We start from the raw sequence: 11,909 nt of genomic DNA, 5'->3' as shown, positions 1-11,909 counted from the left end.
CGCGGGCTCGCCAGTGCACTGGATTGATTTTTTTTAGCCCACAACTCAAAGGCGGTGATTTAGAACTCTGTAATGTTTTGCACACAGCTACTGTAAATGCTCGAACGTACATGTGGGCAACGGGTCACGTATCCAAAAGTCACGACACGTTTTACTTTCAGCAGTCGCTCGAACAGCTTCTGCATCAAGTCTGATTGAGGTAACCTTGAAAAGTTAAACACGGCCAGCTGTAGTGGCTTTCCAAGGATTGTGCAAGATGCTATAAACTTTTATTAAAGCAAACTTAGCACATAAACAACTTTCTTAACAGCAGCTAGGCACAGTAGGATTTCTTGCTTTGAGATTCTTGGAACTGGCCGATCATTTGCTCTTCTACTGCAACCCAAGTCCAAGTCATTTGAAGACAGTGTTTGTTTACATCGTTAAAATCAAAGGATAATTCCAGAAAATTGGAGGGCGCCTGCAAATTGCTTTTGGCCGTCACATTTTTTTTCCCCCCGTAGGTCGGCCAGGATCCCGTTCTTCACCCTGTAAAGCTTTACCTAATTATAGCGTCTGCGTGGCATTATGAGTTTCGCACCAGCACACCTTACCGTTCAGCACAAGTCTTTTCTGCCTGGTAGAATAAAGATAATTGCCTAACAAATGGGACTTTATGCAGGTCAGTTTACCGAGCCGACTCTGCTCTCCGGCCGTGGAGTTTTTGAAAACACGGGGAGGTCAGCGTTAGGTCAATATCTTATTCTTTTGCATCTTCAATTGCCTGTAATCCAGCAGCACAAGAAGAATTATCTGTTTCCTGAGAGAAGACATTTGTAGCGTTACATATGCTCACCTTCATCCCATTACTCATCCTCGAGCCGCTAGTTTCTCTTTGTTCTCAGCACTTTCTTGAAGCATTTTCTGTCAAGGCGCATTTTATAGTGTTTGGTATGTGCATATCTTATGCCTTCTACATCCCCCATTATGCAGGCTGAAGTGTGTATTGATTCCCAGTTGCTTGTGGCTCTGTACAACAGAATTATATAAATGCATAAATGCTGCCGGGATGAATACATTCCTGATGCATCATACCCCAATGGCTCAATGAATGAGAAATATATGTAAGTTTTTCCGATCAAGTTTTGAACTCCTGTGAAGCTAAAACACTTATTATGACTGACTGTCTGAGGCATGCATTTAATCAGGGGGTCACTGCCGAGAAGCCTGCGTTCTAATGCACTGAATGCACCTTTTCTTGTTTGGGTTAGCAAATGCTTTTTGCATCATTTTAACATATTTTACGATGCTTAAGCGTGCACGTGATGCCAAACGCGCTTGTTCGCCTGCCTCGCTTCTGTTGCTCAACCATCTGCTCCGCTGGGCAAGGTGGGTTCTGCGCAGCGGGGCACATCGTCGCTGGGATTTCACCGCAGACGAGGAGATGGCAAGAAAGATAAAACGATGAAGACTCGAAGGAGAGTTTGAGGTTGTTCGGTATCACTCGCGTGTAGGCGAACCAGTGATAAGGAAGAACAGGAGGAGAGGTCACAGAGGGGGAGAGAAGGGGATCAGAAATGAAATTTGAAGGGCAGACATTTGATTGAGTTTATTCCTTGAGCATGCGTCTTCTTGTGTAAGCAGTAAGCGAGTGTGTGTGTGTGTGTGTGTGTGTATTTTAAATGTGCACAAGCAGATGGGGCACCACCTGAGCTCGGTTGATAAGTCTGTCATGCGGAAAAAGAAAGGAAAACTGCCATCCGTGAAGCACTTCTTGCTGAGCGCAGTCAGTCTGTGAACTTGTGAGTCACGTGCACACGTGGGTGTGTTACAGTGTGCGTGCGTGCGGACACACGCCTCACACCTCCATTTCTTTACACTCGAGATAAATTTGAGTCGAATTGCACTTTTTCCAGCCTTGAATTTTTTTAAAGTTATTCTTGCGGGACAGATTTTTAATTAACATCCTTTCACATTGAGACTTAAATAATAAGAGTTGTGCTCATGGTGCCGGTGTTCTTTGGCCATTTGTTAGCTGAGTCCAACGAATAATGGATCATTAAGGCTGACTATTTAATATTTGTGAGGAGAAAAAAAAGGAATAAGACAAGTCGTATATATTTAATTGCATGGGGGGGAAATGAATAAAACACCCAAATTGGTTTGCGAGCCAATTAGTTTTGCGTTCTAGGAAAATCTTGTTATTGTTGTTTTGGGGTTTGTTTGTTTTTTTCAAGGATGCAACAAATGGGACACAGGAAGTTAATTAGCGAGCTTCTGATGGAGCCAGGCCAGCTCTTTATCCCCTGTGTTTAGGCTTTGTTAAAGACAAGGTATCTGTTTGGCTGGTAGGTAACAGATATAATTCTCTGACATCTTAACCTAAGGTCAGAGTGAAAGGTAAGGGTCGTATATCCCCGTCTGATGGTGGGCAAAAGGCAGGGACTGCCCAGTTCAGCTTGTATATATAAATTATTGAACGACTTAAGATCGAGGTTTGAAGTTTTTAAAATTCAGCGTGTTTGAACTTTTGTTCAAACAGACAATAAAATATCTGATCAGACGAGAGACAGTTTCTAAAGTCAGATTTTTAAATGATCGTCTAACATGCACATCAATAGCATTACAAATGTGACAAGCTCTACGGTCTGTAAGGATGTTATTAAGACTTCGTGGGGATTTATGCTTGAGTGTGTAATTAACTCCGTAGCTGTGTCGTAACGCTCACCCCCCTGGAAGTGTAGCTAAACGTCAGGTCGACGTAACCCGAAACTACTGCGGTTGGCCCGTTCAGTACTCGATTCCTCCTGTGCCACCCCTGCTGGATGGGTCGGTGTGCGGGCTGCGTGGACACCCAAGTTAACACCCAACTGGTTCAACCTCAAGCTCAAGCTCAAGGTCAGAGGTCACCTTTATACTGACACCTCATTTTATATCAATAAAGACGTTGTTTGACGACCATTCGAATAGGTTTAGAGGTTTTCCAAAGGTAGCTGCACAGGTAGAGACAGCCCTCTCTAACTTCTGTTGCACATCCAGTCATTTTATTCCATATCCAGGCCTGAGACGTGACAGAAACCACTCGGTGCAGAAAAGAGCTTAAAGGGTTACTCCTAGTAGGCTTTCACAGGATAAAGAGCTAGTAACTGTGTAAAGTACCATGTTGGTCAGCAATAGCTGTTCTGCACACGGAGCAACATTAGCATTAATGATTTTGCTTTTGTCCATATCATCAGTGTGCATCCACTATTCACTCTCCTTTTAGCTGTTTTCTGAGAGTCCTGCTGTGTTTATACTGTTTGAGCTGTTAAATGTACCAGCTTTACTGAACACGTAGCAGAAAGTGGCTTTTCTGAGAGAGTTTCTTACTGAAATCAGTTGCCGAATGCCAGGAAACAGTCTTGACGAGAGAGCAGTAAGAATTTAATGAAGTAAAAGAAATGTGACTTTACAGCCCATAAAAACTTGCCAGTTTTTTAAACATACTAAAAGGCACCAGAGGGTAGAAGTACAAGCTCCCATTCCTAACTGTACATAAGTAAACAACAGCAAATATTAGCTACTTTCTTAATATAGATGTATACGCTTTAGATATGGTTTTCTTTTTTCTGAAGATACTAAATGTGCTTGTGAAATTTCATTTGTTCCAGGCTGAATTAAGCTCATAAATCATGACAAGTGTAAGCTAACCGCTAATAAGAATATTAATGGCCTATGAAGATACACGCTGCAGTGTGCTTATAAGATGGAATAGCAGGAACTTTTTTTTAAGTTTAACAGAAAGTGAGACATTTTAATGAGTACTTGCTCCATTAGCTGCAAGCTCTAAAAAAATAAAAAAGTTATTTCTATTGTGGCTAAACAGAAGCAGCCAGATGGTTTTCACACATCCCTTAATTGTCTTGTTTTTGCCAGGTTTTTCTTTATGTAGAATCCTGCTGTGCTGCAATGTTGTAATTTCTCTCCTTCTCTTGCTTTTCTTTTTTTTTGGACTTAATTGCTCGGTTTTTATTGATTGTTAATCAGTCACTCTGACAATGCCTGGCATGTCACGTTTTGTTTTGCTCTTTGCAGAGTAAATAATACTGTGTTGATGGGGAAAAAATGGAATAAGATCAATCTGTTTGTAATGATACTGGACGACGTTAGGGCAAAGCTCATTTTTTTCCTCTGGAGACAAAAGTCGTGAAACCCGAATCACAACCGTGACATGAAGTTCATTCTTCAGCTGAGAACTTTAATTTCATTGGATGCTAATTAAGGAGCCAAGAAATGTGTTCGGCATCGAAACGGGCTCTCTGTGATCTTCAAATACAAATGCAGTTTTAAAATTAGATGTGTTAATACGCTCGGTTACTGCGTGAATGTGTGCGCACCGATAGCGATGTTGCATCTTTTTTTTTTGCAGTTTTTTTAAACATAATGTGCACCATTGATTTAAATGTTATTTTTTTCCTCTTGTCACCCCTAATTTCCCTCAGTTTGCTGCTGCATCTGTGCATTTTGCGTTAACTGCCTTCTGTCTTTCACATTTGGCCCAAAAAGTCTTGGGTAAAGTGAAAACTATGGGTGTCTCGTAATGAATCCGTGGCATTTTGTGTAGTGTATGTGAATCCATTAGCTGCTAATTGGTTAATTAGACTGTGGATGTGCATCTGATTAGCTGTCATTAGACTTTGCAGGGGATCGGGAGGGGATGAAACAGCCGCCGGTGCTGCAAATTTTGCCCTCAAACATTTTTGCCTTAAGTCGTATGAGTTGCACTCCAGCTTTGAGGAGTGGTGACATCCATATACAGTTTGCGTTTGCCTGCTATTAAGCAGCAAGCAAAGTTTTCTTTTGTGTGCATGCTGTGTGCGAATGTGCGTACACCGAGACAAACTCATACATTATGCTCCCATTTCCCTCTCTCCACATGTGTCACTGTGCTCGGCTCAGAGGAGGGTGGAGAGCGCCAGGGCAAACTGTTAACTCAACCCAGCCAAGTGGAATAGCACTCAGACAAATGAGCTGTAATGACTAGGAGACGCAGGGGTCCAGCTCGCCTCATACTGTTTCTCTGTCTTTGCTCACTCGCACACACACTCACACACACACTCACATTGTTAAAACTTTAAATGCATACACTGTGGGAGGGAATCCTTAAACAGTAGCTGCACTCTCAGCCAGCCTTTCCCTCTGTCCACTTCATCATCTGTAATCAAGCGTTCATGTATCTAAAGCTAGAAAAGTGCAACTGCAGACACATTTACGACTTCGAGTGTGTCGCAGGTTTAGCTTTTTTTGTCACCCTTAATGCCAGAAAAAAAGGAGGTTGTAATTATAGATTACATAATTTTAAAGTAAGAAAATGCTCACAGCAAATTGTTACTGACTGTTTTTACATTCCTGCGACATAAGGCCAGCCAGAAAATGCTGCGCTAGTGGTGGCAGTCTAAAATGGGTGGATTTTATTAGATCAGCAAGCACAAATAGTGCGGCTTGCATCCACAGTTTAGAGACAATAAAAGCAGGCTGTTGTGCGAGGTCCTAAAGGCCCGTAGGCGTGACATTCATCTACTCGTTCACACCTCCGCCAGTCAGGAGATCCTTAGAGAGTAGTCGTAGCGTGCCACCACTGCAAAGAAAGGAGAACAACACTCACAGCTTGTAAAGAGAGCATAGAAGATCATCAGATAACTTTCTTCTGAAGTCTGCCACCTACTGCTTTTGGCTCGGGTCTGATAAACCACTCTGCATCGCTGATCCCCCTCCGGTGCTTCCTCATCACTGCTGACAGCAGTTCTTTTTGGTGGAATAATTGAATTTATTTGTCATCTTTCTGTGTGGATGCACAGCCTCAATGCTAACCATTAGGCAAAAGTGATGGCGACTGGGAGGCTGTCAGCAGTTTGGAAAGACAATTGTGTGCTTTGCTGGGTCCTTTTTTTTATGTCAGGACTTTGTTGATTGTTGTCCTGCTCTGTAATTATTCAGCCTGGTTTGTCTTGTAGAGCCAATGCAGCATGAGATTACTCTGCCTCACCTCTCAAACCGGAAACGCGGGATGCAGGAGAATGTGCCAGAAATGTCTTAATCGCTCTCTGCGAAGAGTGCCCTTCAGCAGATTCCTCTTCCGATTTTATTTCTGGAGTCTGAGATTGGTATTTTAGGAGGGGGAGAGGGAGAGCGAGCGAGGGAGAAGGAGACAGAACAAGTAAGTGCAGAAGAGAGAAACTTAGATGCAGCTATGCACTGGAGAATTGGGAGTATGAGTTTTTTGATATTCCTTGGGCTTATCAGTGAAAATCTCAGCAAACACAACTGTCCCAGCTCATAAATGTAACATGGAGGCAGTAAATCCAGAAGAGATAACCACTGGTCTGAACGTCTGCGGGGGCTGCAGCCAAAATTAAGGTTCCCTCCACTTGTCCTTTTGACTTGTGACTGCTGCCAGCCCGAGCTCCCAGGAAGGGAGGGAAAGGGCAAGGGAGGAGGGGGAACGAGTGAACGATTGCTTCCCCAGCCGCTGCCAGAAACCTTGACTCATCCTGTTCCTGAGCCGCAGTTCGTGCTCACGAGCAAAGTGAACAGCATTTACAGAAGCACGGATCAGTCTCAGCATCGTTCATGCCACATCTGGTACTCTGACCTGCTGTACCTGCTGCGAGGCTGGAAGGATGCATCAGCCTCATCCAATATTCAACAGGAGGGATGGGGTGAGCCTGCTTTGGGCACTGTCGTCGCGTGTGCTGACGGTGCAGATTGAGGCATTTGGATGGAAAGTGCATCGAATCATCAGCCCAGAAGGTTTAGATCCACTATATGTTGAATTCTAAAGGAACTGACGTGTTTTTCTTTTATTGGGAAAATTTGGACAAAACAAAATTAAAAAAATAAGATATACTTGGACTCGTTACCTTCAGTAGATTGCTCTGATCCTTGTTTATGGTCGCTCCTCAGCGCCTCAGTGCCTTCCTACCACTCCCCTACAGCATCAACAGTGTGCAGCGCTTGCTAAAAAGCAAAGAAACCTAAAAAATAAAAGTTTCATCCCAAACATGAGCAACATTTATTACGGTGCTATTTTGGTCGATGTCTAGGATCTTCACTCGCTCCCACCTGTGCGTTGTAAGCACAGGCAAAAAGATGCTAACTACAGTTCACTTAGTAGTCACCGGTATCATTAATAGAAAAGCTCATTTTAATATTATAAATGATTTCTATTGTACACACAGAAACCAGTTTTTGTACATGTGAAGCTCTCATTGCCCATTCCTCTAGCAGTGTAGCTAGCTCGGTCTATGGAAGGGGATTTCGAGGTGAACTGAGCCTCTAAGCGTTGTTCGAGGACACTTAAACCCTTCACGACGTTTGTTTTTCCCTTCTAAGGAGACCAGCCATCACTGCAGATTTTCAGTCAACAGATGCCCAGCAGACAATAAAATGCACACACACTGCACGAATGCAAGCACACAAGATCCATTTCAAGCACGCTCACTGCACCCTCCCTGGACTTTCCTTTGGAGCCCTTTGGCCCTCTGATCCTCACCGTAGCAAATTAACACCCCGGGAGAGAAATTATGGGATTCGGAGGGGGGAAAAATGCTAAAGAGAGAGAATGGAGAGAAGCGGCTCAGATAAGAGAAGACTGCTCTGCGGCTGTCACTGGGACTGTGATACCCAATGAGAAAAAGTCTTCATCCTCATAGTTTTCTGCACTTAAACTCTATATGAATGTATATTATTTACACATGTATATATCTATGTACGCTTTTGTAAAAAAAAAAAACAACAACAACAAAAAAACAGATTTTCCCTGTTTTTTTTTTTTGTCACACTAGACGAGATGGTTGTCGTTTGTGTAGTCTTGTGATTTATGTCTGGCTGCAAAGCAAATAGGTTTTAGAGGGAGAGACTTATGGAAAATAGAGCTTAAATTGACATAATCTTACAGTCTGAACAGTTATTTGAGCAATGTTCTCATTTATAAATTATATGGTTTTCATACTTTACACCTCCTCTACTAAGCATTAAGGAGAAAATGTACAGTTAATACAAAAAAGAGAATGTGGAGAAGTGCTTTAAATCAATTTTCAGAGCAGATCGTGTATATAAATATATATAAATAGAATGTTTGATAGTGTAATTTACTGAAGACGTGTTGTGTACAGTAATAAATCTCTTCAAGCTGAATTGAGTGCACTTAATGACCAGATCAGTAGCTTTTGGTAATAGCGCCCCACACTGGTGGGTGAAAGTGTTAAGACTACTCAACTACAGTAAGTAACTATTTATGAAGGACATCAAAGTCCACAACAATTACTATGTTGCAATCATGCATCACTCCAACCAGTTGATGCAGATGGCTCCGCCCCTCCCTGAGCCTTGCTCCGTCTGAGGTTTCTTCCTGTTAAAAGGGAGTTTTTCTCTCCCACTGTCGCCAAGTGCTCGCACATAGGGGATGCTTGGGGTTTTCCCTGTATTAGATAAGATAAGATACCTTTATTAGTCCCACGAGTGGGAAATTTCATGTTAAGGCTGCCGACCAATTTTAGGGGTTTACCTTACAGTGTAAAGCAAGTTGAGGTGAATGCTGTTGTGGTTTGGCACCATTAATAAAATTAAATTGCAATGAATTTCAGCAGAGCGATTCCCCAAAACTTAGTAGTCGAACATTTGGCATAGCTCTGCTTGGTGAGCCATGTGTCCTTAAAAACTTTGAGACAGCTGGAAAAGTGCGGGACAAAAGAAATGATGACAGGCCTTAAAAATAAAAGAACTATATCTGAAAGTCACGTACTTAAGAAATAAGAAAAATATCCATCAAAGACCTGAGAGATCCATCTGGAAGTTCAGTTGATCCACCTACAGTTCACTAAAGCCTCATCAGAAATCACTGTGGAGGGGTGGCTGTCAAAAAGCGTTCTTTAGGAAGGGAAACGGGGAGAAAAGATGGGCATGCCAAAATACACAAGAACTGGACTGAAAATCAGTAGCTAATTGGACTTGCCTGAAGTACGTTATAATGTACTTCCTCTGTGGCCCCTCTGCTTTGGGGTGTGCCCCAGGGATCTATCCTTGGGCCATTATTTTTCTCGCTGTATTTACTCCCCCTTGGTGCGATTTTTCGTAAACACGGCGTGTCATTTCATTTGTATGCCGATAACTGTCAGCTTTATTTACCTTTTAGTCATTTGGATACCTCCCCATGTCAATCACTGCTTGACTGTCTCAGCGATATTAAATTATGGATGGCAAATAATTTTTTGAATTTTAATGGTCGCAAAACGGAAGCAATTTTATATGGCCCACATCGCTCTACTGATTCTCCAGATGTTGATTTTGGTGATTTGACCTCTCATCTGAAAAGTTCAATCACTAATCTTGGTGTTAAACTTGATTCTGCGCTTACTTTTGAAGGTCATGTAAATGGGGTGGTAAAATCAGCTCTTTATCACCTCAGATGCCTATCGAAAGTTAAGCCTTTCCTTTCCAAACCCAATTTGGAAACTCTTATTCATGCTTTTTTCACCTCACGTCTGGACTATTGTAATTCCCTTTTAATAGGGGTCGGGTTGGGCACCTTGTCACGCCTGCAGTTAGTGCAAAATGCGGCGGCACGATTTTTAACCGGTAGTAGCACTCCGGTTCTCGCTTCCTTGCATTGGCTTCCCATTGAATTTAGGGTTCGCTTTAAAGTCCTTTTATCGGTTTTTAAATCTTTAAATGGTCTGGCTCCTGTCTACTTATCTGACTTGCTGAAGCCACATGTTCCTCCTCGCTCGCTCCGTTCAGCTGAGCAGCTGTTGCTGTCGGTCCCTAAGTCGCGGCTGAAATGCAGAGGAGACCGAGCGTTTTCAATTGCAGCTCTGATGCTCTGGAATAACCTTCCCCTCCAAATTAGACAAGCGTCATCAGTGCAGGTCTTTAAGTCCAGATTGAAAACCTATTTTTATTCCCTGGCTTTTAACTCTGTAGGAAACTGACACCTTTTTATTTATTTTATTGTATGTAATGATTTTATGGTATTTTTAATTTGGTAGTTGTTTTGATCTGTGTTGTTCAGAACTTTGGTCTGCCTTGTGTGTTCTTAAAGTGTTATACAAATAAAACGATGATGATGATGATGATGTGCTCTGATTGGTGGTTAAGCTGTCAGGCAGCGAATGACAGCCCGAACATTCAAAAAGTTTGCACTGGAGCTGAATGAGTTCAATGGGGACTACCTGCTGGTAGCCTAAATAAGTTTTTTTAAAACACAAAGAAGTATAAAAATTGATCTTAAAAATCTCAAGTCAGAAGCACAATGCTGCTTTTCCAACCAACAGGCCAAACTGTTAAATTATCAAAGTTACTGAAAGGAAAAGAAGCAAAATTCACACATTTAAAAATCTGCAACCGTGAAACTTTAGTTAGTCGCACCGTATCTTAGCTCTACTTCTGAGGAACGTAATACAAAAATAGCTGTATATGTTTTGTATGTAAAAGAAACTTGCATAGATAATGTTTCAAATCTAGGTATTGCTCAAGGATAAGATAAACTGGGAGTCACAGTTCACAGTTTCAAAAGCTTATTTATTTACAAGCTATAAATTGGATGTCAGTAAGAGTCAAGCGAGCGAACATCTGGATGTATCCATGGTGAACGTTGGGTGGGACTCGGTGGGTGATCCATTCACCTTGTCTGTCTGAGAGGTCAGGCAAGTGTAATAAATCATCCAGGTGATCCACTCTACTACTAGTACCTGAACTTCAAAGCTGAGATTTGTTTCTTCGGTGCTGTACTGTAGTACACACTGGTAATTAGATATTGAGAGTACAGCTTGTCTGGATTGTATTGAAACTAAAGTCTCAAGTTCCACTCTGTTGAGTTACTTCTATCCCACTTGTTTTTGTCTCTGTGACTTCACCCAGCCGAACCCCCAATGCCCCTGTGGCCCTTCTGCTGCAAAGTATGCCTGGTTAAAGCAAGGTCATAAAAGGCTGCAAAAGGTAAAAAGTGCACAAGGCAAAAGAGCAGGAAGCAGTGAAGGAAGATGAAATGGCGAATACGTTGGAAGGTAGAGCAAAGACTCTTGGGGTTTAAGAGAAAAAGAACGGAAGAGAAAGAAAGCAGGAGAGAGGGCAAAGTCTCCCGTAGGTTGGGAGAATGAGAGAGATGTTAGCCACGGGGTTAAAAAAACAGCAGAAAAAGAAGGAAAGGCAGGTCGCAGCACGAGGCAGAGACCAAGGAGACCAATAAAAAGGTGATATAAGACCCATTGTGCAAGGAGGGAAAGAGAAAAAACAGTCTTCTCATTCTATCTTTATCTTCATATCAGCCTTGCTGACTATACAGGGAGTGCAGAATTATTAGGCAAATGAGTATTTTGTCCACATCATCCTCTTCATGCATGTTGTCTTACTCCAAGCTGTATAGGCTCGAAAGCCTACTACCAATTAAGCATATTAGGTGATGTGCATCTCTGTAATGAGAAGGGGTGTGGTCTAATGACATCAACACCCTATATCAGGTGTGCATAATTATTAGGCAACGTCCTTTCCTTTGGCAAAATGGGTCAAAAGAAGGACTTGACAGGCTCAGAAAAGTCAAAAATAGTGAGATATCTTGCAGAGGGATGCAGCAGTCTCAAAATTGCAAAGCTTCTGAAGCGTGATCATCGAACAATCAAGTGTTTCATTCAAAATAGTCAACAGGGTCGCAAGAAGCGTGTGGAAAAACCAAGGCGCAAAATAACTGCCCATGAACTGAGAAAAGTCAAGCGTGCAGCTGCCAACATGCCACTTGCCACCAGTTTGGCCATATTTCAGAGCTGCAACATCACTGGAGTGCCCAAAAGCACAAGGTGTGCAATACTCAGAGACATGGCCAAGGTAAGAAAGGCTGAAAGACGACCACCACTGAACAAGACACACAAGCTGAAACGTCAAGACTGGGCCAAGAAATA

At 42.4% G+C, this 11,909-nt stretch overlaps 1 protein-coding gene across 6 annotated transcripts in view; it reads left to right on the top strand.

The window, feature by feature from the left end:
• klhl29 (kelch-like family member 29) overlaps positions 1 to 11,909 on the top strand; it is a 254,720-nt gene that overhangs the window by 185,781 nt on the left and 57,030 nt on the right. The window lies entirely within an intron of this gene.

This window comes from Perissodus microlepis, chromosome 15, assembly GCF_051167445.1.
Source record: "Perissodus microlepis isolate ML-2025 ecotype Zambia chromosome 15, ASM5116744v1, whole genome shotgun sequence".
Classification (NCBI taxonomy): Eukaryota; Metazoa; Chordata; class Actinopteri; order Cichliformes; family Cichlidae; genus Perissodus; species Perissodus microlepis.
This window is presented reverse-complemented; position numbering and strand designations above follow the sequence as displayed.